We start from the raw sequence: 17,493 nt of genomic DNA on the forward strand, positions 1-17,493 counted from the left end.
TAATATTAATATTTCACTGTCATGAACTGTGTAATTGTAGTTCTATAACCAGTGTGGGATGGCATTGTTTTGAAGTTACTGTGGACTGAAGGTAATTCCCTGCAGAAACATGTTGCCCAGGAAGACATCTTCTGCTCACAGTGTTCATGCAATAACGTTAGAATTGTATATTCAGCAGTATGCCCATAAGCACAACTGTTGCTGGAGTGATGTCAAGCAGGGCAGGAAGAGGTAGAGGATGTATCTCTTTGGTTATATCAGAAGATGGGTTTTTATACATTAAATCTAAAAAGTTAGAAAATTCCAGCTTAGAAATCAAATTCAAGATTTTAAACTTTTTAAGATATTCATGATGTGTGGCATGCAACATATGACACAGATACAGAAGAAACTGCCACTGTCTTGTTCCTTCCAGTTGCCAGATGGACCAAAAGAAGCAGTGAGCAGAAGCACCCTTTGAATTTGATGAGGACATTGATGTGATCAGAACTCTCATAAACAAGCCCATCAGCAGGCATTGCCTCTGCCATCTATCGCACAATGGAGAATAGACAATCCTAGCATGAAATTCTTCAAAAGATTACATTTGCTTTCCTTCATCCAACACGGAATTAGATTTACAGCATTTACAGTATTCAGGATGAAGATATTCAGCAGGCAACATTTTGGCCAAAACTGAGGAGATAAGCATTTTCTTCTTGAGAAAATGCCAACAAGTACATAATTTTATAACTTCAGCTCATGTTTCCAAGTACCTCTGAGCAGAGCACATTTGTGAACAAATATCTGTTGATTATACCTTTTCTCACAAGAATACATCTCTCTCTTCCTTATACCGGACCCCCTGCTTCAGTGATGTTACATATCCTCTCTCTTCAGTGTTTCATCCTCATTTGATTTTCACATATTTCTCTACATTACTTTCTATTTTATTTCTGCACCTAATCTGCCAATGTTAAGACTATATTGCTAGGAATGAAGCATTCTTTCTTTGGTTACAACTTCGAAACTGTGATCAAGTTGTAAGAAAAGCAGTGTCTAAGCACAGGGAGGAAATCAATACCTATTATGAGTTGTTTTTAAAGACCACTACTGACCATGATTTCATCGTTTACTCAGGCAATCTTTTCCAATGATTTGTAATTCTACCAGTTCATACCACTGTTTAGTCAGAATCTTTCTTGCTGTGATTTGGGCTGATCATTTCTTGCCCTATTCACTGGAGATATTACCTCAGTCTTTGGAACTAAATTTTACATACTTGGAAGATCATTAGCTTACCTCCATGCTCAGCCTTGTCTTTCTTCGGTTAAAGAATCCCAAATAAATCATCTTACCATCATGTGTATTTGTTTCTAGCCCTCTGATAAATTCTTGCTGATTTGAACTTCCTCCAGTTATCTATACATTTCTACAAAGCTGGTACTCAGCTCTAGACACTGTATTCCACTTGGTGAACAGAGTAGCAGGATTATGATATTATATTTTGCTTATACATCTCAGAATACAATTTACCTTCTTCAATATCATAACATTTTGGGGAAATCTTCATTTCGAAGCTCTGTTCTGTAGCCAGATGCTGCTACCCCAGTTCTACTAGGAACTAGTAGTTCTACTAGGAACTAGTTCTACTCTTTCTACTCTTCCCTTGAATTTTAGACTATCATTTTGATGATTTCTCCAATTTTTCACAATATCTTTGATTCCTAACTCTGTTCTCCAGCACTCCTGAAGTCTCTTTCAGCTGCTCACCTTTGGCAAGCTTAATCCTATAGTTCTCTACTCCATCATTCAAATAATTTATTCCAGTATTGCAGATCCCTCTCAACATGCTGACAACTTCTCTTTGGCTTCCAAACTTGTCCTACATATTGGCTTGTGCCTTCAGAGGAGTTTCTTGGAAGACCCACTGTGTCTCTTTAACTCTCTTTTTCTTGAGCTTTACCATTATTAGACCTTATCTATGGACCCTGAATATGCTGAGTCTTGCTCTCAGGAAGCCTCTTCCTTTCCTAACACTGAATTAATGCAATTCTTGCCATACTTGCTGCCCTTCTGCTATATCTTCGTAGCTAGCTCCTCCCACTTTCATTACAACCAAAACTAGAAGATCATCTTCTCTGGATGATCTAATTAGGACCACAAAAGTGATGAACAGTATTGAACAGTGAAGAAAGTCCAAGAAAGCTGAAACTAGGCTGGGAGGCTAGATATGAGGAGGCTAAGAGGGGATTTCATCAGTGTATATTAACATCTGAAGGCAGATTCTTTTCAGTGATGCCTAGTGCCTGAAAAAGAGGCAGTGGGCACAAACTGGAACACAAGGGGTATCCCTGAATACCAAAGCACTTCCGTGCTGTGTGAGTGACAGAGCGCTGGCACAGGCTGCCCAGAGGCTGTAGGTTTTCCTCTGTGGAGATCTCCAGAAGCCACTTGGGCATGGCCGTGGCTCTTCTGTCTTGCGTGTCCCTGCTTGAGCAGGGGTTGGGCAAGATGGATTCAGAGGTACCTGACAACCTCAACCGTGCTGTTATCCTGTAATTGCCTATTGTGGTTGGAACCTACCTCTTTACTTCTTGTAATGATAACTGTCTGTTCTTCTCTATAGCAGTGTTGGTGGGAATGTCTAGTCAACAATCCACTCCCCATATTTGTACAAACACGTCGGGTAACAAATATAATAATAAAAATGTCATTCTCATACAGCTGTAATTGTATAGGAATTGCATTTATACTGTAAAACTTATAATTGCTTCCCCGTTCTTACACTTTTTAAATGACTGCATTGAAACAATAATGGTTGTTTTATCTGGCTATCACGACCTGCCTAATCAAAGCCTTCTATCAAGTTTTGATAACTCCTTTGAAATTCTTTTAAGGGATCAATTTCAACAAGGTGGAGTCTGTTTTCATCTTCTTTAATCCTTTGCCAGAAGTGGTGCTTCTGCTGTTTTTGTAGCAGATTAACTTTTAAAGAAAAAGTACTAGGACAATCAAATTAAAGATATAAAAGGAATATTACTCTTAAAAAAAAGAAAAAGAAAAAAAAAAGAAAAAAAAAAAAGAAAAAAGCAACCTCTACATAGGCTGGCATAAATACATTGATGAAAAATGCTGGACTTTAACAGCAACATCCCAAAATTGAAAACTTCTTCAGCCTTACCTAACTGCAATCATTCTCATCTTCAATGACTTCCAATCACCCATATCCATTAGATTCAAGCTACACCTTCTCCACCTTCATTAAAATGGGTTTTCCATGCTGGATTCATACTGGTGAAGAAGGTGAAGAGCACAGTGAATAGAAAGCTCAGCTAAGAGTCTACAGAGATATAGAATCATAGAACCATAGTATCACAAGGTTGGAAAAGACCTACAAGATCTAGTCCAAATGTCCTCCTATCACCATTACTACCCAAGAAGCTACTAAACCATACCTTGTAGCACTTCATCCAGATGCCAGAGAGAGGCAGAAGAGGCATTTCTGGTTTTATCTCCCTGACTGTTGGCATTGACTTCGTAGCATATGTCTAATGTGTAGGTCAGGTGAGTAAATCAGGTCTCCTGACCACTGAAGTCAATGGAGCTCAACAGTGCACCACTGGAGCCAATTGGAGATTCTTGGAGTACAGTATGCTTCCAGCCCAGAAGCCTGGATTTTCTTCCACTAGAAATGGAAAAGAGGAGAAAAGTGTGTTTCTGACACATAACTGTGATATGCCTGAGATGTGCACATAAGCCAAGGCATGACTGAGATGTGCACCATCTGAGCCCACAGCTTAGGTCTGGCAATGAGAGAATGACATTACCCTCTCCCTCCTCCTCTGAGGTGTATCAAACAGGTCTCAAAAACTGGCTTATCAAATAGAAGATATTTCTTTTTTCCAGCTAAAAGGAAAACAGCAACCCAACACTACCTTCATTTGCTATTATCCACATGATATAGCTTGAGATTGAAAGATTAAAAAACAAAAACAAAACCTCAAATAGATCCATTAAAAAGCTGAGATATGAGGAAAGGTCTTCAAAAACTTTGATTTTGCATTAACAGAAAGGTTAATGAATCTAGCACAGTTTCAGACACTGGAAGGACTATTTCAGCTGACAGAAACAACTTGAAGGAAAATCAGATAAATGCTACAGGCAGGTGCCAAAATATTTTTAAATGCAACTTGCAATGGGCTTCCTGAAAGGGATTATTTAGTAGAAAAAGAGGCAAGATTTCATCCCTGCCTTTTTTACGATCCTATTCTAAAGATTTCCACAACAATAGTATAATCTAGTTCTTCAGGCCTGAGAAAGGCTTTTAAATCTGCTCTTTCAGAGGTCTTTTAAATATTTTGGCAATTGGAGTCATCATTACAGATTGGAAGTCTGTTGAAATGATACATTAGAGACATTTGGCTTTACTTTGCATTCTTACAGAAAGAAACCATTCTGAAGGAAAAAGAGAAAGAATATAAAAAGAACTTTACTGTCCTGCTGAGAGTCACTTTACCTACTTTTCCCCTGACCAGACGTCCTATTGGAAAAGCACTGCAATGGATACCAGGACTTCAGTGGCATCCTTTGAACAGGACTCTGTCCTTTTCTTGTCAAATCCTACTTTTTTTCCCTTCACTGCTTTCTGATAATGTTATTATCAAAGGTTCCCTTGTAGTGAACATACGGATGCTGAAAGATCCACGAGAGGCTTTCTCTTTGTGTTGAATTCTTTCATGTGCTGGAGAAAACAAGGAGTTGGTGCTTGGAGAACATGGAAGCTCCAGCAGACTGAAAAGGAAATTGATTGATCCATGGGTCAGCTCCTGCGAGCTCCAGGGCTAGCCTAGGGTTGTCTGCATAGCGCTGTAACCCATGGTGTGGTACACTTCTATACCATAATGATTCATAGGGAAAACGTTATCTCCTTGATTTGCTACAGGACACTGCTGCATAACTTGCCTCTGAAGTACTAACAGCAGATTTGCCTTTGTAGTCTTCCTACACCGTACTCTCTCCTCTCCCATCAGTAACACCAGACTGCCTTCCCTCTGCTCAGAAGCCTTTGAGGTTTTGGAAGGCCACCAAGTGAGACTCAGCTAGGTACTGTGAGATGACATTAATCTGAAGAGTAACATCATGCTGCAATTTTTAAAAGGCTTCTGTGACACTAAGAGTTACAGTATCCTAGGTCCATGCTATAGGAGCATCTTGGCGTGGAATAACTCTGTCCAGAAGTTGTAACAGTTTTCCTTGTAAGACTGTAATTCCTTTAAATTGGTGAGTACCATCATTAGCTCACGAGTATCATGAGAGCAGCAGGAGCTCAAGGTGCCAAGATTTTAAGTGCTTTGCTCAGGATCAGAGGAAGGCTAGAAAAAGTCAAGATTTTACCCTTAGTATGATAAGTCTGCTCTACACATGTGCTTCCAACCTGATGTAGGAACAAGCCTGCCCCAGACCTGCTGGTTTCGATGGATTTTTTTTCTATTAACATGAATGTGATAAATTTCAGGGTGCATTCCTACTATGAAGAGCAAAAGGCAGAAGGTCAGAGAATGGGGGAAGCAGTATTTTTGAATGAAATACCATTAAATGACTGAATGTTAGTTAGGAAAGAAAAGAAAATGTGAAGAGAGTCATGAAGGTAATAAAAGAAATGTGAGATGGTTGAATCTTGAGAAGGCGAACAAAAGCAAGCTAATGAAGATACTAATATACCTAAGTAAGTTAAAGTAGTTAATTAGTTAGGAAACATGCTTATGGAGTATGAATTATAACGTCAGTGGGGAAAGGAGGCTGTTTTTCTCCAGATGAGTGTCCAGGGATCTGTCAAATAAGAAAGAGCCTCAAGGCCGAATTCAGTCGTTATTTGTAGATCTTTGAGAATATTTTTGCTTCAATTCTATTTTGTTATACTTCTGATATTGGTATCATTTTTATAAAATATTCAGATCCTTGTTTTATAACTTTAGTATGGAAAACTCAGACAACTGTATTCCAGTATTGCAATATTGGACATTTCCACCTCTTTTCCCCTGAACTCCAGACAGGCATTTTCAGGCTTTTGCCTGGACTGCTTTCTTTCCTGTCTGTTTTTTCTCCACTGATTTTTTCTTTAGCATAATTGAAGTTTACTTTCCAGGTAATAAGGAGCAAGAAGGACTATATTCAGCAAAATGTAATAGTAAGACATTTCTCCCCATAGAGATTAGGAGACGTTACAGCAGGTTAACACTCCAGCTGGTGGGTAGCTCATATTAAGCTGTGGATCTTTGAAGCCAAATGAATGTTGTGAACTTTCCACCCATATCACAGTACAGAAACATCTGGGTGAAATAGCATTGAGCTTACTCACAACGAAAACACACAGAGGAATACATGCATACCTTCTTGCTCATCTCCATGGCTGAAAGTTGAGCTGAAGTGTGAAAAAGATTAAGAAAGCCCCTGGTTTTGAAATCTCAGGAGAGCTGTTTTTCACTCCTTCTGCAAGAGAAACTGAACTGCTTGATGATAAGATGTTCCTCTCTTCATATTTAGCACGTTCTAAAATGCTCTAAAACCATACACTGATAGGTAAATAAATAGATAAATAGTACAGAGAGAATACACTTTTCAATAAGTAAAAGTCATCATTTGAATTTTCCTGGGCAAGCACCATATCAGAAGGTGCAAAGAACTTTTGGGGCTACTCAGCTGAAATCCATAAGTCTCCCAGTTGCTTCCTCCTGCTTCGATCCCCAGTCTCTGTTCTGATACTGTTGGTCACAACGTCATTCATTTCAATGGTTTCTATGATGTGTCTATATTTCCTGTAGAGCCAAGCTGGAGCTCTGTCTACATCACAAAGTATTATAAGCCTTCATAAGCTTTATAATCAGCAGCATATTTAATATACGTGTAAGAAGTGACGATTTTTAAAGTAAAGTCTGAATGCAAAATATAGGTGTTAACTATTTTAGTTATGATCATCTGATGTAATTCTAAAACTTTTGGTTGCCTGATGGTCTGACAGGATATTAAAGATCCTGAATTACATTAATAGATCATCAAATTACTGAAATGAAAATATTTCAAGTCATAAAGGATTCAGAGTGGAAAAGCAGGGAGACGTTATAGGGGGAAAAGGGCTTAGTATTTTCAAGAAAAGAAAAGAAAATAGATCATTTACACAACAAAGAGCACACATTTGTTTAAAACAAGCTGATGCTGCTGAGACAATATTTGGATGTACTTTCATGGCGCAGGATACACATGTTTTATCTTATGTTATGAAACCTGGAGTGATGAATACAATGCCATGCAGAAAATATTTACCATGAGCGCAGACACTGTAAATTCTGGTTTCAGCTTCAGCAAATCCATACCTCATGATGTAATAAACTTGTTAATTTCATTTAGGTTCCAACCTGTCATGATCAGAGCTTATGTTTTTTTCTGTATCTGTACCACACCTACCATGTAGTATCAGAGGAAGTTGCAGTGATATCTATAAAAAAACCTTTACTTAATATTTATTACATATTTAATATAAGTTACTAATAATAATAATTGTACTTATGATATCAACAAGTTACTGCTGCAAAGCACTTCCCAAGATACAAACTATGCTTTTGTCATGTCTGTTTTCGAAGATAAGGTTCAATGCAATAGCAGCTGATTAAAAGATTGCACTGTTTTAAAATCAATATATGTCTTTCTTTTCTGCCTGTCTTTCTGTAACTCCTTTTTTCTTTTCTCCTGGTTTATCCCTGACCTTCTTTTATTTCTGTTTCCAGTTTATTAAAATTTTCCTCTCTTCTTGGCATGAGAAATGGACTTGTGGCCTAGAGACTTTCAAACATACTTCTGTAGCCATGGATTTCACATACCTAGCCTGCTGTCTGCACTGTATTTAAACTGAAAGGTTATACTGAAGAAAATATTTCTGGAAAAATTTATGAACTAAAAGTACTTTACAACCGTTTATAATAGCATGGCACTGGTACTGAAGGACAAATGGATCCGGTAGGCAGGATACACCAGCTGTGTTTGCCAGCCTTGTTAACACTCCTATGAGCTGCTGCAGAGATTAAAGAGCAGAGCAAGCAAACGGAAGGAAATGGAGCAGAGCGCAGCTTTACTTTGCTTTGCTTTGCTATCCTCCCTTCCTCTCCCCCATTTTTGACTTTTACTTCCTTTACTTACAGGAAAATCAAGTTGTGTGCAGGTGGCAAGCAATCTGAAAGAACGTAGCTTTTCCTTCCATTAACTGAAGAAGTGAATGGTTATTTATCAAAAGTTTCCATCTTTTTCACTAAGCAAAAGTTTCTTAACTCTTTCTTACTTTTCGCCCTTGTTGCTATTTTAATACTTTCCCTTTCGTTTAGACTTATTTTTATTGAAGAACCATCATTCACCAACATCAACAGATATTAAGAACAAGTAGTACGATCCATTGGCAGATCTGAATTTTCATTATTTTCTAAGAACAAGGAAATTACCTTCAGATCACTACTGACAGAGTTTGGAATTACCATTTCACAGAGATAACTATGGCCATAGGATGGCACAAAGAGCAGTCAGATAATCATCTGCTTTGATACCAAGAGTCTGATTGTCATTCCTGGCTGTAGTGACACCATTTGTACTTTACAGTGCCAATTTTTTTTCCAACACAACTGCCACATTGTGCCCAACATAGCAGATGTCATGTTTAGTGCACCAACCATGGGTCTAACATCTCCAACCCAACATCATTCCTTGCAGATGAAGGAAGTGGTCAAATTACTGTCTGGCTAATATTTATTCAAAGATTTTTTGTTTGTTTGTCTGGTTATAATGTTACTTTTTGTTTTATTTTTATCTTTAATTGTTCCACTGGAGCAAATGATAGCATCTAGATTCATTCACTGTCCGGGCATTAAGCAGCCAGTCACTGAAATGCACAGTGGAACTCCTGTTGTACAATTTTATATTTAAGTGTTGTTTGCATGTCATTGTAAAGGTCCTAGCTGTTTTGTTTATTACTTAGGTAGTCAAGAGACCTGTTTAGCATACATGACTATAGTTCGAATGCTACAGATACCAATACATACGAATATTAATGCAAGGTGCTCCATCTTCTTGCAAATATTCTTGTCAATACTTCACACTCAAAAATTATGAGCCAGGAGGAAATATGAATGTCACTAATGAAAACCAATGCCCTTCATTTTCTACAGCATCAGGAATGCCTTTCAATCTATTTCCTCAGCTGTGTGGACTCTCAGTGGAGTGACACTCTCAAGACATTACAGCCTTCCTCTACATACAGTAATAATCTAGAAAAAATCACATTCATCATTTCTTAATATTTGCTTTTATTTAGCTATAAGCAAACTCAAATGATATGCTGTTCAATTTCCAACAGGATTTGGGGTCCAGACTGAGCAAAGTGACTTACAGGAATTCATATAAGATGAGATAGTCGTATATTTTATCCCACCCACCTCTGCAAAAACATCAAGGCTGTAGTGTTCCAAAACATGTGGTTTTGTGTGTCGAGCATTTAGGCTGTTATGGGACCAATTTCCTTCAGATTAAGTTGCTCAGTTCTCATAAGATCCAGCCACACCAGGTGGTTACCACCTGAATAGCCCTTTCACCTTGGTAAATCCATCCCAGCACTCTCTCCAGCTTTGGCAGAAGCAGCGACTTGAAGTTAGAAACAGTGCCCTGGAGCTTCTTGTGACACCATCTCTAGAACCAAACTTATAAATTAAGTAGCGAGATTGGAATTTCCCCCAGGTAACTACGCTGTCGTCTTCACAACTGCTCTCCAGCTGCACAAGTCGTAATGGTATATGCAGCACCATGTGCTACCAACAACTGCCAGGAAAAGTAGCCACAAGACATCCTGAAATGACTGTATTTATTTCTTTTAATACTACATGCATCTTTGGCTTTCCTGCATTAGTGGCCAACTGACTTGTTCAAGGAATTATGAACACCAGCTGAAAGAAACAACATCTACCCTGTCACCAAAAGTAAAACTCTTGGTGGCCTGGAAGACACACACAAACACATCTGTTGTAGGAAACTGATGACAAAGAATCAACCAGAACATGTACAGCAAGAAACAGTGCGGGCCCACAGACTTTGATGGGAGTGGTGGCAGCATCTCAGAGATGTTTAAACCTCAAGAGAAATGATGCTCTGAATATTTGCTGTTCTCCTGTGCTGTGTCCTCCAAACATTTAAGATATGGAACAGAAGCTATATGGGGAAGTTCCTTCAGAACTCTTCAAAAAGGAGATGAGATCACAGGAACAGAGCATGAGGCTGAACCCTCATTACACATGAGTAGGGCTACCTGCTTCCATAGGGCAGTTCTTCTTCTGTTTCGGGACCTCCCACATTCCTCCCAAATCACTTCTTTGAAGAGAAGGCTAAATAGTAATCTAGATTGTAACTGCAGATGTCTGGATTTTCTGCCCATTCCTTCAATTTAGTAATGCTTACTGAACAGGTAAATGTCATGTTAACCTCGACGAATATTTGCACTGTGTTTATTCTGAATTCAGAAGCAAATGTATCAGCAAGCACTTGTGTCCCAAAGAAAAAGCATGTGGATTTGAATCCATCTCGTTTCCACAAAAGGGAAAACGGAGGTAGACTTTCTCAGAAGCTTCTAGAAGCACCAAAGAAAAGAAAGTGGGTAAAATGGAATCAACTGTGTTGTAGAGACAGTTGAAGCGGTCTCTATAAACAAGCCCCCAAGTTTGATTTAGGAAAAAAAAAAAAGACATGCTACTCTGAACAGACCTTTTCTGCTCTATGAGCTTCAGTTGGAAAACCTGGAGAAAACTTAGAGAAACACAGAAAAAAAAGAAAAAAGAAAAAAGAAAAAAAAAACCTGAGCAGATCATTTACAAGGAATATTGAAAGCATTAAATTATTTGAGCTTGGCTAAACAATGGCACAACAACATTTTCAGTCTACAAGTCTATTTTTAAACTTTATTTTTAAACGATGTTTTTACAGTGAGGCAGTTTGTAAGTGAAGTGACTCTGTAGGCGACTCCTTTTAATACAACATCTCCCTGGCAACAAGACCAGCAAAAATAGAAAAAGAGATTAGATGACCAATTGTTTCTTCCATCTCTCATGTCTTCAATTCCTTTGCTGGATGGCTGATGCAGAGCTCGGACTCAGCGACTCCTCTGGGTGGGTGAACCTCGATTCGGTATGTTGCCTTTGGCAAAAGTCATTACATGCAGCTACAAGGTATGCGATGCTGATATCGTATGGCTGTAAAAGGAGAAAAAAATTTCTTTGAAGTGCCAACAGAAAGTCTTGGCTATCGCGGGACCAAAATTTCAGCATTTCCTTATGAATATTTTTAAGATCTAACTTAAGGAAACAACAAGGAGATTTTGGGAAGAATCGACAATTGATCCAGGAACCATGGCTGGGAACGGTTCCTTGGAAAAGCATCCAGCGCAGCCCTGAACTTCATGGATGCTGCAGCAGCACAGAACAGATGATGGAGAAAATGCAGATGCATTATTGACTGAGACAAATAAAAGGTGCTCAAAATCAAATGTTTGATTCAAAATGTATGGTCTTCAAATTCATTCCAGTTAGAAGAAGGGAATACCTTGTGCCTGATACAACCCCCTGTAGCTGTTCTCTGTCCTTGCCCTTCTCACTCTTGTAATGCACCCCTCAGACCCCTACCAGAGTGCAGTTGCTGCACAGTGGGTCAGTGCTTGATATGGGATACTCCACTATGGGGAACATATTTTCATACTTCTCTGTCTTCACCAGTTAATAACTTGCTCTATGAGCAAAAGCTGGTTTTAACCTTAAGAGCCTTAAATGGTAAGAATTACTTCTGAGACTGCCTTGACATCTGTGGCACAAAGCAACAAAGATCACAGGGAGTGCTCAATCTAGGAGAGTCCAATTTAACTGCCTTTCATTTGTTTTCACTGGCTTGCACTCTCAGTAGTTTTGAAGCATTTAATTCAGATCTCACCCAATTCAAAAACTCTGGAACTGCTCCTTCCCAGGGCACATTGTAAGTTCCAGTTGTTCTCCCCAGTTTTTTATTTTTCAGTAAAGGTCACAAAAGAATATGACAAAAGCATATTGCAACATGAAATGAGATCTATAAAATATGTTTTTGTTACTTATGGCCAGATTATTCAGCTCTTGGCAGACACCAACACAGATATGGGAAACAGGCATAAAGGGCAGCCCTAAATCATGCAGTTTGCAACAAACCTCACTTGGCAGTGTCAAAAACTGCAACAAACCTCACTTGGCAGCTAGCTGAATCAATTAGCCATACCCCTTTCTGTCAGACATGCTCAAGGAATGGCTGTTCTTTGGAGAGGAAAGAAAGATGGGGAAACCCCACTCAACTGATCTAACTTTCTGATGGCAGAACATCACTTTAATCACCATTAGGTTCTTCAAAATGCCAACCTGTTCTTGCAGATCTTGCTCACGTGTATATTCTTATTCTGAAAAATACTCTAAGACAACCATCTATGAGCTGTTTTGTCCAGAAAGAGCCAAAAACCTGTACGTTCCAAATGATCTGTTCATATGCCCCTTCTGTAGCTCTTGAAATCAGTTAGGTTATAGGTTCCTCAAGATTTCATTGGCCACATGCACCAAAACAAATCTCACTTGGTGAATAATTAAAGGAGGATTTCCCCTTCCATTTTATCCATTATCATCTTATGCAGTAAAACGAACCAAACTTAGCCACTTTCTAATATCAGTCTGGTTATTTCAGATACAATATACAATTATATAAATAGGGTTAGTCAAGTTTTAAATCAAATGAAATAAGAAAATACTATCTCATTTCTTTTGAGAGTAAGCATTAATGACCCACTTCTTGCACAAGTCTCATTCCCTTTCTTCCAAGCACAGCAGAAATTAGCACTACAGAATGTTGCTTGCAGCCTTCTGAATATAAGGATTATAGCTTTGTCAAAATTAGAAACTGTGAGAAAAAAAAAGTTTTCTTAAGGACCTAAGATTCCTAGATGAGCTGGCAATGTGCAATTGCAGATGAAAAGGCCAACCATGTCCTGGGTTGCATCAAGAGGAGTATGACCAGCAGGTCAAGGGAGGTGATTCAGCCCCTCTGCTCTGCTCTTGTGAGACCTTACCTGGAGTACTGCATCCAGTTCTGGGGCCCCAACACAAGAAGGACATGGAGTTGAATAAGGTCCAGAGGAGGGCCACGAAGATGATCAGAGGGCTGGAGCACCTCCCCTACAGGGACAAAATAAGAGAGCTGGGTAGGACTCTTCAGCCTGGAGAAGTGAAGGCTTCAGGGGAATCTTATAGCAGCCTTTCAGTATCTGAAAGGGACCTGCAGAAAAGCTGGGGAGGGACTTTTTATAAGGGCATGTAGTGACAGGATGGGGGGAAATGGCTTTAAACTGGAAGATGGTAGATTTAGACTAGATATTAGGAAGAAATTCTTTACTGTGATAGTGGTGAGACACTGGAACAGGTTCCCCAGTGAGGCTGTGATGCCCCTTCCCTGGAAGCATTCAAGGCCAGGCTGAATGGGGCTGTGAGCAACCTGGCCTAGAGGGAGGTGTCCCTGCCTATAGCAGGGGGGTTGGATCTAAATGATCTTAAGTGCCCCTTCCAACCCCAAGCATTCTATGATTCTATGATTTACTGCTCAGTGCACAACACCCATGAACTAGCATACCCAGCACCTATTGTTGTACTAAGGGACATGGTTTAGTGGGGAAATATTTGTGGTAGGTAGGATATTGGTGGTAGGTGGGCAGTTGGACTGGATGATCTTGGAGGTCTTTTCCAATCTTGGTGATTCTATGATTCTGTTGTTCCTCGTTTTCCAAAATAACCACAGCACGTGGCAATTTCACCTGGTGACTGGTGCTGTAAGAATTCCCAGAGTGTCCTACAGCTAAAATAGGTCTGATGGAAAGAAATCAAGGGATCTTTTTTGGTGGAATTTGGAGGCTGGATTAAACTGGAACATTCTGTGAATTTCTTTTGAGTACATAAAATTGTCTGAGTCCAAAGCAATGATGCAACTCCACATCCCCACATAATTCATTCTGATGTTTTCTAAATTATGTTTCAATTTTGTATGAAATATTATTTCATTCCAAAGTTGTATTCAGTTATATCTAAAAATATAAAAATCCAAAAGATGAATCTCTAAAATAAAGATATTCCAATATATTTTTTTCCAAATTTCTAATTCGCCAAAACTGTTGGTTTGTTGGTTATTTTTCAAAAAAGCAGGCATATCTCAAAAAAAAAAAAAAAAAGAATCCAAATGACAGTCACACAATTCATAGGTATTGCAAAACAGATCATATTGTTTCATAGGCTAAATGGAATTGTGAAATACCACACAAGAAACACTGTGCTAAATGAAAAGTAGACAAACGCTTCTGTAGTAGAAAGGAGTAGGAAGGATAATTTCATTTTCATACTTAATTTCAACTGCAAAACACAACCATGGTTAGGGATTCATTTTGAACATTTTGTCATTAGAAAAATAATTACTTCTTACACCCTACTTAAAGGAATGAAACAGCAAACAGCATTAAACATTGAGCAAACCAGTTGTTTTTTTGGAGTATCCATCATTCAGCTGAAACTTCTCTCTTCTGGAGAGAAAGGTCATCAGTGCACTCAATGTTCTAGTGAGGAAGATTTACTAGCCTGGTTTACTCAGCAAGAGCATAAAGGATCGTATTGACCTCCACTGGCCTGCCATATTTTCATCATCCATTTCATGATACATAGCTTGCTCTGAAAGTAATTCATCCTATTTATTTCCATTGAATCTGTAATAGATACAAGGAGCACAATTACACTATTTGATATAGCAAGTTTTTGGCTACAGAATCACTATATTTCACCACAGTCATCACCATTACCTACACTTTTCTTTTTTTGCCACTAATGAACAAAAACCTACGTGTTACGCTCATCAAAGTCTGCATGGCTGTCTGGAACGTGGATTGTCTTTCACATCACTGTCACCACTGCTGAAGTGCACCACCCACCCCTCACTGTGCTCACATCCACTGTTTGGTCTCTATAAATATTCAGCAAATGTCAATGAATATCAGTGGGGGCCATTTTATCTGTATGGAGGAATTCAGTGACACGCGTTTGCTTCATACACCTTTCCATGTCAGATAACTTTTTGTCAGACTGCCCCTCTGCTGCCATTTGTCAGACAGCAATAAAGTGCAATGGAATACTGGTGCAAAGGCACAACGTCTACTGCACACCACCGACATATGCCTCTGTCATCGTGGCCAAGATAATCAAATAGGAGATACTACTTTCAGAGCAGCCCTGCAACAGGATTTGCAGATCTGTTCCAGCATGACCAGATGTCTTTAGAAATTGATTCTCTTACTCTTGGTGAACTACTATTGCTCCTTTGATGATTTTCATGCTGACCAGACTGTCGGGGCTTTTTTGTTATTGTACAATAACAGAATCTTCTCAGAATCTTTCCATTCTGCATATCTTCTGGGTATTGGCGTTACCCATTAGATTCTATTCAAAAGGTTACATATGTATCAATATATAAATACGTTCATCTCTTTTGTGAACACAGCTCCTTTGCTTAAAGGTAACAGGAATCCTACTGTGAATAGGAAATACTGAGTCTTTATAAAATGTTGAAGGGATTGCTTAGGAAACTGTGTTGTTCTTCATAGGAAGAAATCTTCTTGGTTTTCTCAATAGTTTGATAAGAAATAGGATAAGTCATTAAGACTGACATCAGAAATACCAGCACCAGCATCTAGTATTTGCAGCGCAAGTACCACCTTCGCAGTCACAGCATCCATCAATATTAAAGCTCCAAACATTGAACATAAACCCAAAAGTGCAGTTAAATATTTGAGTTTGGATAGCTCTTCATGCAGTGTGTATGTTAATCAAGGAGGCAGCAGGCTAAATAAACTCTCATAAAGTCAGAGTCTACCAAACTCCACACTAGCCATGTAGATTAGCCATTTAAACAGACAAATGTAGGAGATTCCACTTGGACAGATTTTTCCTGAAACACTATGACTGTGGCACACACCTCAAAGTAGTAGCTGTAAGGGACAACTGATTTGAGGGGGTTTTGGTACCCACTCACCCATGTGAGCAACACAATTAATACCTAAGCAAGTTTGTAACCAAGCCTGCTGGTTTGCTATTAGTGTGTCAAGTGCATTGTGAATGGAAAACTGATAACACTGACATATGAATTTACTGTGGTGTTTATATACATATATTTTGCTCCATATTTAGGTCACTGAACATTCATAGCCCAAAGCACGTTAGGAATTTGAAGCTGTCATCCAAATGGAGAAAAACTTGCTAAAATCCAAAATCATTATATTTTCACGAAAAATATAGCATTTGTAAATGTAAAAAATTGTATTGTAAATGTAAAAATTTTGTGCAACTGGTTTTTGTGAAGTCAGAAAGCTGGACAGGTGGCTTTCTTTGAAAAGAGGGACGTTGCCATGATTTCTTGAATGTTTGTAAGGCTTGCTACATGCTTAAACACTTCTGGATAGGAATAGGATCAGTAATTAGAAATTCTCTAAGAGTTAAGCCAGTATTATTTGTCACCTCTGCTTCCAGTCTTGTGGTTGTTTTGGTGGTAAAATATCTACAAACCATTGGGTGTTGAAGAAGTAAATGGTTTTGGGTAAAAGCAACATATTTAACATTACTAGCTCTATGGAGGTAAAGATCTAAGTGAAATGTCATGTCCAGAGAACCATGCCAGAAATTTAGCACAAGACAGACATGGAAATTCAGAGTGAGAAATCTTTGCCTGCAAAGGCTGATATTGGCCAGTGTGGGAGATCGTAGCTGCAGCTGAATTTGAGCATACATTCTCTGTGCAAAACCAGAAAGCTGTACTCCTTCCAAAAGAAAAGACATGAAAAGCATGTTGTGTCTTGACAGTGTTTAAAGTACAACAAAAGACCCATTATCTTGCTTGCTTAAGCATTTATTGCAATAGAAGATGAATTCTAGAGTTAAGATTAGAAAACACTTCTGCATTTGTTCTGCACAGCCCCTTAGTGATTTACATACCAGTGCATACTATATCCCTAATAGTTAGAAACTGCAGATTACCAACCTGTTTTCCTCCGACTAGGTACCATGCAAGACTCTCCTTGCCTGTGACCTTGGCATGGAAAAGCCATGAAGTTTATTCTTAGAGTTGGAACTCTATTGCTGGACTCTGCTCCTGAACTTGCACTTCTCATGCTGCTCATTAGTCATATCTTCCTGCAAAGTGAGCAGCAGAGGTTGATTTCTTTACATATTAGGAGGAATTACTCTTTGCATTAACCATAGCCAGGGCGGCAAACCAAATATTACCCCACTTAAATACAAAAAAGCAAACCCAAAGAAACGAGACCATTCATTCATTCATACCTACCAGCTTTAAAGCACAAGGAAGGGCTATGCATTGTCAGCTGAGCCAGCAACATACCCA

General features: G+C 38.9%; 1 long non-coding RNA gene across 1 annotated transcript in view; it reads left to right on the forward strand.

The window, feature by feature from the left end:
- The window catches only part of LOC128090898 (uncharacterized), a 38,066-nt gene extending 26,518 nt beyond the window's left edge, over positions 1-11,548 (forward strand). The window contains exon 5 of the long non-coding RNA XR_008211137.1: positions 416-11,548. This is a non-coding gene — a long non-coding RNA (uncharacterized LOC128090898). The remainder of the gene's footprint in view (positions 1-415) is intronic.
- The last annotated feature ends 5,945 nt before the right edge of the window (positions 11,549-17,493 follow it).

This window comes from Tympanuchus pallidicinctus, unplaced genomic scaffold (genome assembly GCF_026119805.1).
Source record: "Tympanuchus pallidicinctus isolate F22 unplaced genomic scaffold, pur_lepc_1.0 scaffold5, whole genome shotgun sequence".
In the NCBI taxonomy this organism is placed as follows: Eukaryota; Metazoa; Chordata; class Aves; order Galliformes; family Phasianidae; genus Tympanuchus; species Tympanuchus pallidicinctus.